Here is a 21,741-nt window from a genome sequence, read left to right on the forward strand (position 1 = left end):
TTTCAGTGCTTCCGGTTTCAAAATCTTCAAGTTCGAAAAAGTCATCAGATATTATTTTAACTGCATCTAACGGTTCAACGATTTCGACATACGGTAAAAAACTTTTAAATATTAATTTAGGACTGCGTCGCGAATTTCCGTTCACGTTTTTAATAGGTGATATAGCTAAACCAATTATCGGTGCTGATTTTTTGTGTAAATATGGTCTGTTAGTTGATGTTAAACGCAAATGTTTAGTAGATCCGATAACAAGTCTTTCAGTTAACACAATTTCATGTGTTTGTAATGTTTCGCTACCAAAAGTTTTCGCTGTTGATAACAAATTTACAAAGTTACTAAAAGAATTTCCTTCTTTATTTTCTGAACCAGATTATTCACAACCAGTTAGACATACAACAGTTCACAGATTAGTCACTGATGGAAATTTGCCATTTTCTAAACCAAGACGTTTAGACCTCATTAAATTCAAAGTAGCTAAAACTGAATTCGATTTTTTAGTAAAGACAGGGATATGTAGATCTTCTAATTCAGCAGTAGCATCTCCTTTACATCTTGTACCCAAGAAGGAGTTAAATGACTGGCGTCCTTGTGGAGATTTTAGAAGATTAAATGTCGTAACAGTTCCTGATCGTTATCCTTTGCCCTATGTTCATGACTTCAACATGAATCTAAGAAATAAGAAAATATTTTCAAAATTAGATTTGGTAAGAACTTATCACCAAATTCCAATGGCAGAAGAGGATATCTATAAAACTGCAATCACTACGCCTTTTGGCATGTTTGAATTTGTACGAATGCCTTTCGGGCTTAGGAACTCCGCGCAAACTTTTCAACGATTTATTAATGAAGTAGTTAATGATTTAGACTTTGTTTTTACATATATTGATGATCTCTTAGTGGCAAGCGAAAATGAGGAACAACATTTCAAAGATCTTCGCGTACTATTTCAGCGCCTAACGGAGTACGGTTTAAATATAATACGAAGTAAATGTACTTTTGGCGTAACAAATGTTGATTTTTTAGGACATAATATTTCTGAAACGGGAATTAGACCCTCAGAAGAAAAAGTTTTAGCCATTCGAAATTTTGATCGTCCAAAATCTATTAAGCAGGCACAAAAATTTATTGGTATGGTTAATTATTACCATCGATATATACCAAAATTAGCAGAGTTTACGACAGTTATCTATGATTTAATTAATAGAACAAATAAGAAGCGAGACAAGATTTTAATTTGGGACGATACATCTAATAAAGCTTTCGAATGCATTAAAGAAAAGTTTGCATCTGCGATATTGTTAAATCATTTTAACAAAGATGCAAAACTTTCTTTAAATGTAGATGCATCCAATACGACAATAGGTGGTGTCATACATCAAACGTTTAATAATAAGTCAGAACCACTTGCATTCTTTTCAAAGAAATTGTCTCCATCCGAAATTAAATATAGTGCATTTGATAGGGAACTATTAGCTATTTATTTGAACATTAAACATTTTCGTTACCTTCTAGAAGGACGTGAATTTACAGTTTTCACAGATCACAAGCCTCTTGTATTTGCTTTAAATTCAAAAACAGAACGCAGTCCAAGACATACTAGACATATGGAATTCATTGCTCAGTTTACGAATGACATTAGGTATATTAAAGGACAAGAAAATGTTGTAGCTGATACATTATCTCGTGCGTTTGAAGTAGAAGCGATTAATAATTCGGACATTAATTTAAAAATTTTACAAAGTGAACAACAACAAGACAGTGAATTAAGCAAACTTACCTCAGAGCAAACATTTTTAAATTTGAAAGTAATAAAAATTCCTGTTCTTAACTTTAATATGTGGTGCGAAGTGTCAGGAGAAAATCCTAGGCCTTTCATTCCAAACAATTTAAGAAAAATAATATTTGATATGTTACATGGGATTTCACATCCTGGTAGTAGAGCTACACGTCGTTTGATAGTTAAGAAATATTTTTGGCCTAAAATGAATAAAGATATTAATACTTGGTCTAAAGAATGTATAAGTTGTCAAAAATCGAAAGTACATCGTCATACAAAATCTCCAGTTATGAAAATTCCAATTACAAAATCTAGATTTGAACACATTCACTTAGATATTGTTGGACCCTTACCTGTTTCAAAAGGATATCGTTACATATTACCTATAATTGATAGATTTACACGTTGGCCAGAGGCATTCGCACTAAGAGATATTTCTGCAGTTACGGTTGTAAATAAATTTTTTAAAGAATATATTTCACGTTTTGGAGTTCCATTAGAAATAACAACAGATCAGGGATCTCAATTTACTTCAAACTTGTTTTCAGAATTAACGAAACTTCTTGGAAGTCATCAAATAACAACCTCTCCTTATCATCCCCAAGCTAATGGAATGATAGAACGTTTTCATAGACAGCTTAAATCTTCAATAATGGCTAGGAATGGATCCAGAGATTGGTATGAAGAGTTACCAATAGTACTTATGGGTTTGCGATCGATTTTTAAAGAAGATATTTCAGCAACACCGGCTGAAATGGTTTATGGACAAAATTTAAGATTACCTGGTGAATTATTTGTTTCAACTACAGAGAATATAACTTCAACGGATGTTTTAAGTAGTTTGCGTGAACATTTTAAAAATTTTAAATCAAATTTGGAACATCATCAAAATTCTAGTGGTATTTTTGTTCCAAAAGATTTAAAAGATTGTCATTTTGTTTTTGTAGTGTAATAAACAAACATTCCTTGCAACATCCGTATGAAGGTCCTTATAGAGTTATTGAAAAAGATATTAAAAACTTTAAAATTGAAATAAACAATGAAATTAAATCTATTCCTATTGATCGTTTAAAACCAGCAATGATTGATAAAATACAGATACCTAACACAAAAACAAAAAAGAAAGTTACTTTTAATTTATTTAACATTAAATCTCCGGAAGGGGGAGTATTGTAGGGTTATATTTATATTCAACTTTAAATGTACCTACTTTAAATAAATTGAATTTTTTTGTTCTTGTTAATTTTTATTTTTCATTTGTAAAATATTGTCTTTCAAAAATTTTCATTCGGTTGAAATATTTAAAAACGTTTTGTAACATACTTTTAGGAGTGGTTAAATAAAAATATTTTATAAAAATAAATAGTGCTTATTATTAAATAGTGATTTATATATTAAATACCACACGGGGGTACAATATTTCTGGCCGTTGATGTTGGCCAGTCCTCGGGGGGTCGGGAAAGCCACTCTGGCCCATTCCACCAGAGTGATGCCGGATTTGAGTCGACGGTATACGAGAATGTATCCGTTAGGGCGTTCCACTGGATGCCCAGGGTCTTGGCGGTGCTAGTATTTTCGAACTCGAGATGGATGGTTTGCCGTGATCTTTTTTATGGGAAAGTCGGCTGAATTGAGAGCGTCTATAGTCTCTATTAGGGATTGCTCGGCTGATTGGAGATCATGACTGCCAGATAAAATATCATCAACATACGTCTCGGATTTTAGTATTGGGGCTGCGCGTGGATGGGAATCGGCTATGTCTTTCGACAGCTCGTGTAGAGTGCGAATAGCCAAGAAAGGCGCGCAGTTAACTCCGAACGTGACCGATTTCAACTTGTAGTCCTTGATTGGACTGTGTTCGGGGGTTCGGAATATTATCCGTTGGTAGTCTCGGTCATCGGGGTGCAAGAGAATTTGGCGGTACATTTTCTCGACGTCGCCATTAAACACATATTTATATGTTCGCTATTTCAGCAACATAAGTCGGAGATCGGGTTGGCCCGGTCCATAAAACATCGTTGGGGGAGTGACCGGAACCAGACTTTTTAGAGGCGTTGAATACAACTCTGACTTTTGTTGTCTTCTTGTCTGGCCTTACGACTGCATGGTGAGGGAGATAGAATGAGCAGTATTTACCCAGGGATTCTATTTCATTGGGTCTGCATTCTTCCATGTGGCCTAGGGACAGATATTCTTCGAGTACCTGGTCGTATTGCTGCTTGAGATCGCCCTTACGTACGTTCCATGCCATGGTGTGACGGACTAATTCCTGCTGAGGTATGCCCAGTCCGTCCAGGGTTCCTATATTTGGTGGGGGAACCTATTCCGATGAAAATAAATAGACAAAGGAGTTCTGAAAACGTTATAAAGTTTATTTAAAAAGGGATCGATATCCTTAAGAGCTACACCTATTCTTTGTCCCTGTCTAAATAAGAGTAGCTGAGGTAGAACCCCTCTGCTAGCTCTCCGTCAGTTGGAGTAGAAACCTCCTACTGAATATAAAATAATTCACGAAATGAAGTAGAAACCTTCAGGTCGTGTTGGTCAGTGGTAGAAGCCCACTGACTCGTATGCCTATCTCCTAGCTTCTGATCTTACAAGTTAATTTGCCGCCCTTATATACGATTTTGTACGCCGGTGGACAGTTATTTCCTAAAAACAATTCATTGTAATAATTAATCAGTTATAAAATTATGTAGGGCTGCACGCAGGCAGTCAGTCATTTTACAATAACAATTATAAAAGTTGGAAATGCAAAAATCGAATTCTAGTTTAACGCTACTTTCGCTGTATTCTATTGGTACATACATACGCTTACATGCTAAAATGCGTTTTCCCTCTTTCCATTATCATACATATGGTGGTGCATCGGTATATATACATATATGCATATTTTCGATCATGTATGGCGGTTCGCTATCCCGGCATTTCATATCCCAATTTTAGGGAGCCCTAATATACATAGCGAACAATGTGCCAAATCTCGTACGTACGCTTGTTGTATGCCTGCCGTGTTTTCCAGTCTTTGCTTTACCTATCGAATTCGATCATTTGTGTTTATGCGTATGTTCGCTGTCACTTGGTTTTGATGGTGCGTTGGCCTCGTTTGATGCTTTCGGCTTCTGCTTAGGGCGTGCGTTGGTGTGTCGTATGCTTGTACGTAAGTATGTAGAGAAAAGTCCCAATTAGTAGCAGCGCTTAGTTTGGCGACTTTTACTGCTGATCTTTGTTTATCCAAATTATTATGTATGTTGTATTTGTGGCTGAGTGCATTGGATGCGCAAAGGGTTGGTTGACCGGCACAATTTTGTTTTGTGCATTTCCACTTTCCTTCCAAATGTTTGAGTGTATGTTAGGGTGACCTATATTTGAAATTTATGTGGGCGAAAAATGTAAATATTGTGCTTGCGTGCAAAAGTGCGCAAGTCTGGTTTATCCTTCAATTTAGTAAATAATAATTCAATATGCGACCGCATGTATTTGTTTTGACGTGTAATTCATAAAGGTATAATTCATGTCATAAAAATGTATAAATGTTAAATTCAGAGTTAAATTCAATTCTTGTATAACATGTATGTAAGAAAAAATTAAAAATAGGTATATGTTGTGAGGGTACAAAACCTTCGGTTTTGGGGTCCTCACACTCCCCCCTCACCTACCGCAGCGAAGCTTACGGTCACCGTGCCGGTGCGTGTGATCCGTACTCGGAAGAATTGTTCGCTCACACTGCCTTCGTCGTCGCTGTCGTCATGGTTGTTGTTGTCGTTGAGGCTGCCGTTGACCTTACTGTCCATACGGCTTAATATTTCGCTGTCGTCGTTGTTTGTTGAGGCTGCCGTTGACCTCGCTGGCCATACGGCTTAATACTTCGCTGTCGTTGTTCGTTGTCGGCGTTTTGCTTCCCTTCCCATCGGCGGTGTGTGACTCCAGTCTATACTGTAAATAAAAAACTGGTGGATTTTCCTTAGGGTGCTCTCACCGTATATGGTGGATTTAAAAAAAATGTGGTATATCATGAGCCTAGTTACAGGGTATATTTATGTGATTATGTAATTGTGGTTAGAGTTTACCGCGCTTCAGTGGTTGATCCGAAGTTCGGGTACTTCTTGAAATGAAATTTCTTCGTGCATGATTTGATACTGTTGCGGTTGGGCGTGTACGCTACTACCGATTTGATTCGAGTTGCAGTAGAATCTCACGTAATAATCCGTTATTCCGGAGTTGTCTCTGGGTGTGTGTTCATTTAGGGCTGCTATAGCAAACTGTCTTCCTAGGTGTAATCTTGCTCCAGGTATCGGTCCTCTGGCGATCTGTACTTGGGTTCCTCGAGCGACCTGTACCTGATTTTCTGGAAATGTTCGTGCCTGATTCTCCGTATTGTTTTGCACTTGAGCGTCTTTATATACTATCAGTTGTTGGCTCGGACTTTGGTCCTCTTCGTGTTGTCTCTCGGCCTCTTCGCTGACTCGTGTGAGCGTACCACAGATGGCTACCTCGCTGTTCTCTCTCTGTTGTTGTACCTCGGGGATATTGTTTGTTGTTCGATTGGACGATGTTGACGGGATTTGATCTTCACTATCGTTCTTCTTGTTACCCTGTTCATTCCTTTGCTTTATGGATTCATTGTTGTCGGCGGCGTCGGTTGCGTGGTATGCTTTCAGCTCACTTAAGTGGGCTGTCCTCCTCCTTCCTCTGAAAACTTTGTCTAGCTCTACGATCACTGGTGATACAAAGTTCGTTACCCTATGGGGTCCACTTTACCTGGGCGCTAGTTTGGCTGCAAAGTTATCCACCGCTTTTGACAGCTGATGCTCCTTTACCAGCACTAGGTCGCCTATAGCCGGTCGCCATTGCCTTCTTCTTAAATTATAATGCTTTGCTTGCTCTGCTGATGCTCGCTCTTGCTTCCGTCGTACCATCTCGAATATCTCCTTCATCTTCATTGATTTCTCGGTTGGATTAGCTACTCTCTCACCTGTACCGTATGTATGCTCGTCGTAAAGTCTATTGGGAATCCTTGGTTCTCTGCCTTGTACTACATACGCTGGACTGTACCCTGTCGATTCGCATACGCTTGTGTTTAATGCGAGTGTTATCTCTGGTATCAGCTCGTCCCATGTTCTCTGCTCATTCCCTGAAAACTGTGCTATCATCCTCTTGATGTTGCGGTTCGCTCTTTCTGTCGGATTCTCCTGCGGTGTGTATGGTGCTGTCAGCTGGTGTTTTACGCCAAGCTCCTCCAAATACTTCTTAAAACGTTTGCTCACGAACTGCGCTCCGTTGTCTGTGATTAATACCTTTGGAATGCCAAATCGTGCCAAAATTCTCTCTCTAAATCCTCGTACTACGCTTTCTGTTGTTGCCTTTCTAATTGCCATTATCTCCACCCATTTTGAAAATCTGTCAACGAAAACTAATGCCATTGTATTACCATGTTTTGAGCGTGGCATTGGACCAACAAAGTCTGCACACACTGTTGCCCACGGTTCTTCTGGAATTTTAGTTAACATCTTACCCGCGGCCTGTTGTTGACTAGGTTTGTATACCTGACATCCATGACATTGTTGTACGTACTTCCTTACGTCTCTGAACATTCCGGGCCAGTAAAATCGTGTCGTCGCTCGTGCAATAGATTTTCGAACGCCCATGTGTCCTGCGCTTGGTGTGTCATGAATTTCCGCCAGCACTCTGCGTCTCTGTGGGGTCGGTACACATAGCTTCCACGGTACTGCGTCTTCACCATCAACTTGACTCTCTATAGAGCTTTCCGTCCTCGATCACATAGTCTGGGAATTTTTCCGGAGCCTTTCTTACCTCTGCAATCTTCGCTTTTAGCCACTTGCACTCGTCTTTGCCTTGCTCTACTGTCAACGTAGTTAGTTGCTCGTCCATTGGCTGTCTCGAAAGTGCATCTGCCACCACGTTTAGCTTTCCTTTCCAGTACTGTACGTCGAATGAGTATTGTTGGAGTTCTAGTGCCCATCTAGCAATCCGTCCCGTCGGACTGTCTATTGCGTTTAACCATTTTAGAGCTAGGTGGTCTGTGATTACCGTGAACGTGTATCCCTCTAGGTAGGGTCTCATCTTCCTTATCGCCCACACTATTGCCAAACATTCTTTCTCTGTCGGGGTATAATTTGTTTCTGCCTTGTTAAGTCGGCGACTCGCATAAGCAATCACTCGTTCTTCGCTGCCTGATCCTTGGGTGAGCACTGCTCCGAGGCCAAAATCGCTTGCATCCGTCTGTAGGCAAAACTTCTTCGAAAAATCTGGACAAGTTAGTACAGGTGCTTGGGTGAGTGCGGCTTTTAATGCTTCGAATGCCGACTGCTGCTCTTCCGACCACTTCCACTTCCTTCCTTTCTTTAGCATTGACGTCAACGGGTGTGAAACTTGTGAAAAGTCTGAGACGAATCTCCTGTACCACGATACCACTCCTAGGAATCTTCGTAGTTCGCGTAAATTGTTTGGCGGTGTCAACTCTTTTATGGCTGCTATCTTGTCCGGGTCCGTGTGAATGCCTTCCTCGCTAACGACATGACCTAGATACTTTAAACGTTTCTTAAAAAACTCACATTTTTCCGGGTTTATCTTAAGGTTTGCTCTTCGCAGCCGTTGAAATACTTCCGCCAGGTGTATTATGTGTTCTTCCAATGTTTTGCTCGTAATGATGATGTCATCTAGATATGCGAATGCGTAAGGTTCCAACTCTGGTCCTATAACGTGATCGAGTGCCCTCTGGAAAGTTGCTGGGGCTGAGTGCAGACCGAACGGCATTACTTTCCATTGATATAGCCCACGTCCGGGTACAGTGAATGCGGTGTATTGTTTGCTGTTTTCTTCCATGGTGATTTGCCAATATCCGTTTTTTAAATCGAGGCTGCTGATAAACCGAGCACTTCTCAATCTATCCAGGATGTTTTGGATACGGGGTAACGGGTATGCGTCTGGTACTGACCTTGCATTTAGTTGGCGGTAATCTACGCACAGTCTCCATTTACCATTTTTCTTCCTTGCCAAAACTATTGGTGCGCTGTGCGGGCTTCTAGAAGGTTCGATGCAACCTTTCTCGATAAGCTCATCGATTTCCTTATTAATAATCTCTTGCATCTTGGGATTCTTCGGGTAATATCTTTGTTTTATGGGGCGGTCGTCTTTCATCACTATCTTGTGCGTGGCCACGTTGGATACACCTAACATTTCCTGGAACATCTGTAATTCTTTGTTGAGAAATTTACTCACCGACTCGTCTGTGTTCGCAACTTTTAGGCTGTTATCTTTGTGACTACTTTCATTTCTACTTTCGACCATTGTTGTACAAGTGACCGCATCCTCCTCCTGATTGTTTGTGTTCAAGGTTAGCGTTTGTTCTCCGCATCTCATCTCCATGTTCACCTTCGCTAGGTAATCCGTTCCAAGCAACACTTCGTCGACTAGTCCTGGTAGGATTGGCATTTCATTTCGCAGCACTTGGTTACTCATTCTCACTTCTACATCTACCGCTTCTATGATCGTCTTAGGTTTGCCATCTCCCAGTATCACTCGTGTTTCTATCGCCTTGAATATACCTGTCTTCAGCCTTCTTGCCAATGTTCCACTCACAAAGCTTCGCGTCGCCCCTGTGTCGATTGCTGCTACTACCTCTTCGCCATTCACCGTCATATTCGCCAAGATCCGGCCCTTTGTATGTCTTAACGTGTTTAGTTTTCCCGAGGTTGCGTTTGGGGAGAACCCACTCCTCGGGCCGTTTCCCTGCGTTCGTCTACAACAGTTTCGTGTGAGTGTGCCTACTTTTCCGCATGTCCAGCAGAATTCGATGCGAGGGCTACGGCAACCGTATGCAACATGGCCGCCTCCTCCGCATCGTCTACACGCCGTGTTTGTATCGATGTATCTTGGTGCCGGGTCTGATTTCTGGGATGGTTGTTTCTCTGTCTGCTGTTCCCGCTCCTCTGCCTGTATATATTGGTAACGTTCTTCTGGGCGCCTTGGTACAAATGGTCTTGCCGTTGGTCGCATCGGATCTCTGTCAGGGGTAATATTTTCATAATCTTCTACCAAACTTACCAATTCTTCCAGGCTGCTGATCTCGCCTCTTTTAACATACAGCTGGATTTCTCTGCAGGAGTTCATGTATATGCGGTTTAGCTTTTTGTCTTCGGTGTAGTTGGCATGTCGCATCAGCCCTTGTAGTGCTAGCACATAATCCTTGAACTTCTCTCCTGGTCTTTGCATGCGTGCCCGTATCTCGTCGTCCAACTGTTCAAAATATCTGGAGCTGAGGAAAAATTTTAGGAAATCTTTCTTGAATGAGTCCCACTCTTTCCAAATCCGGTTGTTATTTCGCTTTGTCTTTGAGTAGCTCCGGCAATGCTCGTGGTATCGAGTTGACGTTTATTTCGTATCCTTCTGCCAGTTCTTCCACGCGTTCTATGAACCCTAGAGGATCCTTGCCCCCGTCGTATTTCAAACCCCATTTTCTTACCCGGTCCATAGTGGTTGCGTATGTGCCTGGCTGTTGCATCGTATATCGTTGTTTTGACTTTATTTCCGTATGTCGCTGTTACCTTCCTTTGAATATCCTTTATGTAAAGCCTTGTTGATTTCCTTGATCTTTCTTAAGTCTGCTTGGGTGCCATATGTGTTTTTATTTATAAGCCTGCTCGGGCGCCATATGTGACGGACTAATTCCTGCTGAGGTATGCCCAGTCCGTCCAGGGTTCCTATATTTGGTGGGGGAACCTATTCCGATGAAAATAAATAGACAAAGGAGTTCTGAAAACGCTATAAAGTTTATTTAAAAAGGGATCGATATCCTTAAGAGCTACACCTATTCTTTGTCCCTGTCTAAATAAGAGTAGCTGAGGTAGAACCCCTCTGCTAGCTCTCCGTCAGTTGGAGTAGAAACCTCCTACTGAATATAAAATAATTCACGAAATGAAGTAGAAACCTTCAGGTCGTGTTGGTCAGTGGTAGAAGCCCACTGACTCGTATGCCTATCTCCTAGCTTCTGATCTTACAAGTTAATTTGCCGCCCTTATATACGATTTTGTATGCCGGTGGACAGTTATTTCCTAAAAACAATTCATTGTAATAATTCATCAGTTATAAAATTATGTAGGGCTGCACGCAGGCAGTCAGTAATTTTACAATAACAATTATAAAAGTTGGAAATGCAAAAATCGAATTCTAGTTTAACGCTACTTTCGCTGTATTCTATTGGTACATACATACGCTTACATGCTAACATGCGTTTTCCCTCTTTCCATTATCATACATATGGTGGTACATCGGTATATATACATATATGCATATTTTCGATCATGTATGGCGGTTCGCTATCCCGGCATTTCATATCCCAATTTTAGGAAGCCCTAATATACATAGCGAACAATGTGCCAAATCTCGTACGTACGCTTGTTGTATGCCTGCCGTGTTTTCCAGTCTTTGCTTTACCTATCGAATTCGATCATTTGTGTTTATGCGTATGTTCGCTGTCACTTGGTTTTGATGGTGCGTTGGCCTCGTTTGATGCTTTCGGCTTCTGCTTAGGGCGTGCGTTGGTGTGTCGTATGCTTGTACGTAAGTATGTAGAGAAAAGTCCCAATTAGTAGCAGCGCTTAGTTTGGCGACTTTTACTGCTGATCTTTGTTTATCCAAATTATTATGTATGTTGTATTTGTGGCTGAGTGCATTGGATGCGCAAAGGGTTGGTTGACCGGCAGAATTTTGTTTTGTGCATTTCCACTTTCCTTCCAAATGTTTGAGTGTATGTTAGGGTGACCTATATTTGAAATTTATGTGGGCGAAAAATGTAAATATTGTGCTTGCGTGCAAAAGTGCGCAAGTCTGGTTTATCCTTCAATTTAGTAAATAATAATTCAATATGCGACCGCATGTATTTGTTTTGACGTGTAATTCATAAAGGTATAATTCATGTCATAAAAATGTATAAATGTTAAATTCAGAGTTAAATTCAATTCTTGTATAACATGTATGTAAGAAAAAATGAAAAATAGGTATATGTTGTGAGGGTACAAAACCCTCGGTTTTGAGGTCCTCACAATGGAACTGTCGCAGGGCTGCAGTACGGGATTGCCCTAAGTTGATATCGTTCGGGAATGTTGATTTAAAGGGGAGCCGAACCATATATCGACCGTCACCCATGCGAGTGGTTGTGCTTTGATAAAAGTCTTCGCACATTTTATCTTCTGGGGTTTCCACTCGCACTCTGGGTATTTCTTCGATTTCCCAGAATTGTCTTAGCTGTTCATTCAGCTGGACATTCGTCACTTTCCACGCTTGAGGGGAGTGTGATCCGACCTTTTCGAGGGTTTGGCCACTTATTATCCAGCCAAATATTGTGTTTTGTGCTAGCAGTGTGGGCGAGATCTTTTCTATGCCATTTAGCATGTTTTGAGGGATTCGATCGCTGCCTAACACCAGATCGATTTGGGAGGGATTCTGAGAATTCTGGTCTGCCTCCTTGAGGTGTGACCATTTACGTATTTGGTCGTTATTTAGCCTGATTGTTGGGAGTTGCCTCGTAAGCCGCGGTAGCACTATTGCCTGGGCCTTTATTTTCACCTTGTGGTCATTTGAGACTAGGGTCAGTGAGCATAGCTTGTTGGAGGTTCGTACTACGCCGCCTCCCATTCCCGATATTTCAAATAGGGAGTGGGTATATGGGAGACCTAGCTTGATTTGAGCTTTCGACGAGATGAGGCTACGCTCTGACCCTTGATCCACTAAGGCTCTGAGCCTGAAGCAGTCCCCTCGGTGTTCTATGGACACTATCGCTGTGGGGAGAATGATCTTGCTATCATTTTCTGCATGCAGAGATTGGATGCGGGCAGCGTTTGAGGTGGTGGGAAGTTCCTCATTGGGATCTGGGTTGGCAACGTCCTGACGTTGCTACTTGAGCCGTTGTTTTCCGAGGGCCATTGATTTTATGAGATACTCCGGCGTCGCGGAGGGTGGAGTTGTGGCGACCTTGGCAGTAGAGGCACGTTCTTGTGCTTGTGCAATCGTTTAAGAGGTGGGTTTGGGACAGGCAGTTTTCGCATAGATTGCTTTCTCTCACGAATTTTTTCCGTTCAGGGATTGCCAGCTTTTTGTAATGCAAGCAGCTTTGTAGCGTGTGGGAGTTCTGCTTGCACATTCTGCAGGCGTATACTTTTTGATGCTCGGGAGATGCTTTGGGAGTAGTTGTTGTTCTGCGGGGGTTGCGGTTTTGGTTAGGGGTTTGAGCCTGCCTGAACTGGGGATTGTTTTGACTTGAGGGAGGCTTTGAGAAATTGGTGGAGGGTGGATTATATCGGGATTTGGCTGGTCGCCATTGATCCACCCTTTCCACTATCTTGTAGCGAGTAGTCAGAAACTGATCCATTTGGGACCAGTTCGGTAGGTCTCGTCTGGAGCTTAAAGATTGCTCCCAAAGCGCAACTGTATTTTCCGGCAGTTTTGAGGTTACCAGATATATTAATATGGGATCCCAACTATCTGTCGAGACTTGTTGGGTTGCTAATATCTGGAGACAGTTATTAACGGAAGATTGCAATCGCTGAATGTCTTCGCTGTTTTCAGTCGGAATGGGCTTGAGGTTCATGAGGACTTTTATTTGATTGTCGACCAGGACCCTTTTATTTTCGTATCGGGATTTCAGAGCTTCCCAAGCCAGAGCAAAATTGTCATCGCTAAGTGGGAATTGCTTTACTATCTGGCCGGCTTTTCCTTGGGTTTTATACCTGAGGTGGTACAGTTTTTGGGCGCTCGAAAGTTTGGGGTGGTTGATATAGACCGCCGTGAACATGTCACGGAAGGACGGCCATTGATCATAACTCCCGTAAAATACTTCGGTGTCACAGGCGGGTACTTTGAGGTGCATCCCGGAACTTTCTTAGGGAGTGGTCGTTGTAGCGGGGACGGGATTGCTTAGTACCCTTAGCTGGAGCTGATCGCCTATTCTTGCCTTTGTGTCTTCATATGCTATAAGGCAGTCGCGGTATTTATTGAAGGCTGAGGCCTTAAAGTCGACGGGAATATCGTTGTCATCTGACTCTACGACGGCGTCATATGCGCTCTGTAGCCTTTCCCAGAACACATCGATATTTTTGTCTTTTATTTTTAGGGATGCCTCGGTGTTATCTTGGATGTCGGAGGTACCGAACCGAGCGCAGTAATCCGAAAAGAGATCCGTTTCGGATATAAATTTACTTTCGACCACGCTAGCCATTCTGAAGAGGGACTTGCTTAATTTTATTTTGGCTATTTTGGTTATTTTGGAGATTGCCGAGTGTTTATTTCAACGGGAAAAGCAAAGGGATAAGTTTTCCTATTGGTCGAGAGTGTGGTAGGCTAGGACCAGTTAGACTCAATTGGGATTAGTCTGGGACAGTTGGGATGACCTGCAGAATTTGCTGCTGGGTATTTCAAACTATGTGAATGTGGCTGAATTTTTTGCTGGGTATCGCAAATAATAATACAGATGTGGGGATATGTATTTAAATTATACCGCAAGGAACACAAGTATTAAAGGGCAATGAGCTAACTTTGTGCAAGTGTGTGTGGGATTTTTTAATGCACTGCTTTTATGTACAGGTGTATATTGGGGTGAGACTGTATATATATATATGTATATAAGGTATTTTTGGCGGGAAAATGTAATTCTGGCGGGAGAAATTTGTATTTGGCGGGAGCCACCAAAATTTATTCAGGGGATATACGATATATGTGTACGTGTATGTATATTATTAAAGTTCTGGTTTCGTCAATGGCGACGAAGGACCATTAGATGACTGAGAGGTAATACAGCACTCACCTGTTGTCCCGAGATTTCTGCTGCGGCAATGCGGTGGTGGCAGATTCTGCTCCGACTTCGTGCGGGAGGTTAGGATATGTCCAAGCAGCTCCGTCTTCACAGCACTAACATTGAAACTTAAGACGTTGCTGGTATTAAATCCGGGTGTGCGTCAGCAGCCAAACGCCTTTACTTACGCCGTTTTCTATTTGAACTTCTTTTCCAAGTGATGTGTTGACTTTCTTCACGCACTCGATATCCCCCGTCAGGGATCTGGCTTTCTCGCTTTCGAGTCCCTGGTGGTTCCAATGAAATTGCGAAACGTTTATGCTTGAGCACCCAAACCCAAATAGAAATTCCAGCAGATTGCTTCAACAATATAAAACAACCACTTTTATGTAAGCAAATTTGCGATGTATTTTCACACTTATTCGGTAACGATTTGTAATGATAACATGTGATTTAGAAATACTAGGTATTTTAGAATAATGTATTTTTCGGAGCGATATGTATTTTAGAATAGTATAATTTTTAGAATATTTTGCATAGCACGGCTTACAAGCGCACTATGCTCGGTATTTCCACTTTAGCAAAAACGGGTTTCGTTCGCGCGTAAATTACTTGACTCTGAGTAATTCTGAGTATAATTTAATAGTTAATATGGATGCCGCACAAACGAAGGAGAAATTCGATTCGTAGAAAAACTTCTGTAGAACTTGCAAAAAACACCAATAGCAATAATAAAAATTTTGATAACCAAAAGGTGGTGGTTTTCTGACAGATGGCGATCATGCCAGATCGCCATCCTGTACTTGCGGCGAATTTGATTTGGTGGATCTTGCGCGGTGGAGGCTGCCACACGGCCATGAGGATTCCCAATAGGGAATTTAAGGGTAGATACAATGCATTGATTCTAGGGATACTTCCATATAAAAAATACAATTCAATAGATCGAATACAATACAAGATACGGAATATATATAAATTCATGGATATACGTATGTACAAGAGGGAGATGGGGCGGGTGGCAGCCTACGCCGCGTAAACAGTCTTAATTGTGTTGTTAGTGTAGAAATAAGAAAAACTGAATTAAGCATGAAAACAAATACCAGCAGGATGGCCTACTGGTTAAAGGCTACTGCAGTTTCACTATGTGATTCACGGTTCGAATCCCGGTGAAACCTTTGATAACATTACAAAATTGCCTGATGATGATTACGTTGGCGGTTTTCGAAATGGATCCATCGCAATATGCCAGTAAATGTTTCTTTCTTTTCATTTTCTCTTAGAAAAACATAATAATTGAAATTCAATTATTATAAGCCGGTGTTAAGCTCATGAATTCTTAAAGATAAGTATAAACTGAACACACCATTAAACAAAACATACATAAATATGTACAACTGAGCCCGAGTTTACAAAGCTTCTCATTCGCAACGAAGAAGGACTTTACAAAAAAAAATCTACATGGCACACAAATTAATATAGAGACAAAATGTTTCAATTGTGTTGTTAGTGTAGAAATGAGAAAAACTGAATTAAGCATGAAAACAAATACAAGCACGATGGCCTAGTTGTTAAAGGCTACTGCAATTTCACCATGTAATTCACGGTTCGAATCCCGGTGAAACCTTTGATAATATTACAAAATTGCCTGATGATGATTACGTTGGCGGTTTTCGAAATGGGTCCATCGCAATATGCCAGTAAATGTTTCTTTCTTTTCAGTTTCTCTTAGAAAAACATAATAATTGAAATTCAATTATTATAAGCCGGTGTTAAGCTCATGAATTCTTAAATATAAGTATAAACTGAACACACCATTAAACAAAATATACATAAATATGTACAGCTGAGCCCGAGTTTACAAAGCTTCTCATTCGCAAAGAAGAAGAACTTTACAAAAACAAATCTACATGGCACACAAATTAATATAGAGACAAAATGTCTCAATTGTGTTGTTAGTGTAGAAATGAGCAGGATGGCCTAGTGGTTAAAAGCTACTGCAGTTTCACCATGTGATTCACGGTTCGAATCCCGTTGAAACCTTTGATAACATTACAAAATTGCCTGGTGATGATTACGTTGGCGGTTTTCGAAATGGGTCCATCGCAATATGCCAGTAAATGTTTCTTTCTTTTCAGTTTCTCTTAGAAAAACATAATAATTGAAATTCAAGTTTACAGAGCTTCTCATTCGCAACGAAGAATAACTTTCCAAAAACAAATCTACATGGCACACAAATTAATATAGAGACAAAATGTCTCAATTGTGTTGTTAGTGTAGAAATGAGAAAAACTGAATTTAGCATGAAAAATACCAGCACGATGGCCTAGTGGTTAAAGGCTACTGCAGTTTCACCATGTGATTCACGGTTCGAATCCCGGTGAAACCATTGATGACATTACAAAATTGCCTGATGATGATTACGTTGGCGGTTTTCGAAATGGGTCCATCACAATATGCCAGTAAATGTTTCTTTCTTTTCAGTTTCTCTTAGAAAAACATAATAATTGAAATTCAATTATTATAATCCGATGTTAAGCTCATGAATTCTTAAATATAAGAAATCAATTCATGTTTAAAATCATCGTATGTATGGAGACATGTAAACACGCTTACACTTACTACAAACGTAAGAGTTCAACTACAAAACGATCCGTCAGCAGCTGAATTTTCACAGCAATTTCTGAAATTCGGAAATGGCCAAATGTCTGTCGATCGAACAGGAATGATTACATTGCCTAACAAACTCCGCACTTTTGCACAGTCTAAAGAGACATTGATACAGAGTGGATTTCCAAACATAGTTCAACATTACAAAAACTATGATTGGCTCAGCGAAAGAGCAATTTTAGCTGGGAAAAATAAGGACGTCAATGATATAAATGCAGCTATTCTGTATCAAATGCCTGGTGACATAGTTGCATATAAGTCAATCGACACTATTACTGATGAAGAAGATGTCGTAAGTTATCCAACTGAATTCTTAAACTGACTCGATTTGCCAGGCCTACCACCTCATAATTTACGATTAAAAATTGGAGCACCGATTATTATGCTGCGCAACATTAATGTGCCACCACTTTGCAGAGGTACCAGACTCGCTGTGAAGAAGCTAATGGGTAACGTTATCGAAGAAACAATTTTGAAAGGGAACTACAAACGAGAAGACATTTTGATACCCAGAATTCCACTGATTTCGACGGATTTACCATTCGATTTCAAACGTTTGCAGTTGCCTATTCGGCTTGCCTTCTCTATGACAATTAATAAGGCGCAAGTACAGTCTCTACAAATTTACGGTATTAATTTAGAATACCCAGTTTTTCCTCATGGACAATTGTATGTAGCTTGCTCACAAGTAGTCAAACCTTCGTCATTATTCATTTACGCGAAAAATGGAAAAACCAAAAACGTTGTCTACCAAAAAGTGTTCCAATAAAGTTCGAAAGAAATTGTATCAAAGAATTTGCTTTGTTTCGTATTAGTTTTATTCACTTTCAGCAAATCATTGAATTTGTCGCCTAGCGAAGCAAAGACTTTGTTGCGTCTTGGCGTCAAACCAATCATTGTCTTTATTAGCGAAGTTACATTGGTATTTATACAAAATTAATCTAGTTAATTCTTATGAGCTACCTACATTAAATATTTACATTTATACATACAAATAAGTGTACAAAATATAATTAGGCGCTTTGCCAGCGAACTGCATAGATACATATATATTCAGTTCGGTGGGAAGCGCAAGCTCAGCATAAATAAAATTAGTTGTGGGAAATGCATAATAAGCAAAAACGGGATAGAGCAAGTTATGTGTAAACGAGTGATGGGAATAAATTGTGTGTAGGCAAATGTTTATGGTGAGCAATTATTCAGCTTTAAATTGAAATAGAAAAAGCCTCAAGTTTCGAGGCGTAGACTATCGTAGCGCGTGTCGGAATATGCATGTACAAATTAATGAATATGTATGTAAGAGTAAATGCATCTCTCGACATACCAAAATGAGTCAAAATATATGTTTGTACAAATGAATGAATGAATGCTACAAAATCCCTTCGTTGTGGCCAAAAACTCTACTCACCCCTCTCCACTTAAACAGCGCCGCGTTGAGTCACTTCTTACGGTAGAATATGTTTTGATATTCTCGAACGATTCTCTTCACTCCCTAGAACACTTTTCGCTATAGCATACCGCAGCTGCTTCCCTCGAAATGGTGCAGGCGGACGCCATGTTGAGGACATGAGTCCCAATTAATTAGTTCTTTATGTTATGTGTTATTTGCATGTGGGCACCCTTTCATAATTTCCCTTTGCATAAAATGCATAAGAGTATACGGTAACGGTCCTTTAAAAATTATAAGCGGCCAAAGCGCGCTCTATTTGTTCTTCCTTAACTTAAATAGAGTTAGTTGTCTTTAAATTGAAGATGAGTTTAAATAAATTCAGGTTTCATATGCACATGAAGTGCGTGTTGATTTAAAGTGCAATATTTTCATCTATGGTGGAAATAGTGATATCCCTTTACACATCGGCACTATTCCCCTCCCTAGACTAAAATTAAACATTATATTTTTGTTTGCAAATCTACTTGCCTACTTTTTCCTCTATCTATTTTTTAACGTTCAACAAGATCATACAATTAAGGGTCAATTATACTTACATAGCATAGCAGGGCACAGCAACATTGCTCTCACAAACAATATCTGTTCAATGGGATTTGCGTGAACTTGATTAGACTACGCAGTGCATTGCACGAAAGCCTGTTGAAGTTTGATTTCCATATATGCGCTAACCGCGTGACTCTCTCATTCATCGTGCTGTTAACATTGCTATTGCAAACAGTGGAAAAATGAGCATCACTCTCAGAGGAAACCATATTGCTTACTTGTGTTTGTGTATATTTGACATACTAACTTTATTTGTGTGCGTATAAGTATAATCAGGTCTATGTTTCACATGCTATGTACTGTTTTGTCATGCAATGCGCTGTAAGTATAATTAGACCTTAAGTGCATCTGCCGGAAAGTATGTATGTTGCTCGTTCATATTCGGTTCAACACAGCTGTTATTTCGAACATGACCCCACAGTAAACATACATCAGTTTCCTTTTTCCATTATTAGATCTAAAGCCATTGCTAGGACGGTCAGCTTGTCACTGGTGTTAGGGCTTAAGGGCCCATTACTGATACTTAGCATAGACTTGAATATAGAACTTTCACTTAGAGTTCTGTTAAATGAACATTGCATGTTACTGATTACTCAAAACTTAGCAACACTTAACTTGACTTAGAAGCCTGTTGAATTTTTATTTTCTATGTAAGTTCTAAGTGACGTTTATATTTTGAGATGCCATTTGTTTGTTTCCATTTAATTTTGACATTTCGTCATACAAATTGACATTTATTTAAAAATAAATTTCAAAGCTAATTATGATGCCAGATTTTATGCGCTAAGTGGAGTATAATCGTGGCAAAGTTGCCAAGTTTACACCAAGTCAAGTCAAGTCTATGCTAAGTATCAGTAATGAGGGCTTTACCCTTACTGCACAGCAGAGCAGCTTAGGCGATTGTAAGCGTGAATTGCACTGTGTTACAATAGTTCCTTGTTGCAGAAAAGGGTGCTTCTGCTACGATTTGATTAATAAGTGTTGTGACACAATGATTCCAGCTTTACTATGACATTCTAAAAGAAGGAAAATGGTGTTAATACTACTCTATAAGAAGATGAACGGATCAACGAATCAGTTAAGAGGTCAGAGTTAGAGAAGCAGTACTCTACTCAAAGGAGTATACCTGCTCACACCTTTTATTAGATCTGTAAATATTTATCCTTTTAATAGTGATAGTTGAATAAAAATATTCTATAAACAACTTAAAATTTCTAAAACATAATATAATAACGATATATTACTCTTTTATTAATATGATAATAAATCTCAATGCTTATCACAACAAGCAGTCATATTCTTATAACAATATCTAGTGCTTTCCTATTTGGACCTCTTCATATAACCCCAAGCGCGTTAAACAGCTTAGAATTTTCCCGCGGTAGGCATACTGTGCGAAAAGGAGTTGCTTGTATGCAGTTATGTCTGAATTTGGGTTCCAAACACGGCAAATAAGGCTTTGCCCAAGGACGTCGAGCAACACCTCCAGTTCTATTAGGATTAGGAAGGTCATCTCCGAGCCATTAGAAACTAAACGAGTCTCCTGAAGAGGCAACTTACTTTCGTGCGATGTCTTTAAAGCTAAAGAAGATATTCAATTGTTGACGTTGATGCTGATGTTGATTAAATGAAAAGAAATGCATTTCGAATTATGTGAGAAATACGGGATGTCCCGGAAAATACGGGACATTTAGCAACGCTAATTGTAGTTATAAAATGAAAGGGCTTTTCCACACTCCATCATACCTCAGCCCTAAAATGTACTCATTTATGCTATACAGAATCATAACTTTGTCTTTTAGTTGCAAGATTTTTAAATTTTTAAGTATTTAGCATGAAAAACAATTTGAATTTCGTAAATTTTTGGTTCCATCCACATTTTAACAACAGATTTATTTCTTTGCAAATTTTGTAAGACATTTAGCCAAAACAAGTAAGGGTGTCTAAGTAAGGGTGTAACTGAACATTAAAACTCAGCTGAGAGCTTCTATCAAACAGTTCATTTAGCGTGAGTCCTTTAACACTAATCATTAATCTATTTTGCCCACTTTTACTAAAAATATTGCCACTTAGAATAATGAGAGCCCTAAAAAGGGGCCGTGCATGTAATAAATGCACCTTAAAAACAAGTAAGGAAGTCTAAGTTCGGGTGAAACCGAACATTACATACCCAGCTGTACACTTGAAATGCTGTTGTTGTTTGTTTTGTGTGCTTAATAGTGTTACAAGGCTGTGCAATAATACATATACATATGGTTCCATTCTGAACTAAAATCATGATCTGTAAATCTTTTCTGAATTTTTCAAGATTTTTTCTGATTATACAGATGATTATACGACCCTTTTTAAAGTCATTTATGTAAAAGTGGGCGTGGTCTTTAACCAATCTTATCCATTTTTACTAGAAATATTCCTGCTATAAGGCTGAAAGAATGGAGGATCAAATCCGTTCAAGTGACGTTTACTGCCAGACGTAACACTTGCCCACCCGTTAAA

The sequence above is a fragment of the Eurosta solidaginis genome, chromosome 2, assembly GCF_040869045.1.
Source record: "Eurosta solidaginis isolate ZX-2024a chromosome 2, ASM4086904v1, whole genome shotgun sequence".
Classification (NCBI taxonomy): Eukaryota; Metazoa; Arthropoda; class Insecta; order Diptera; family Tephritidae; genus Eurosta; species Eurosta solidaginis.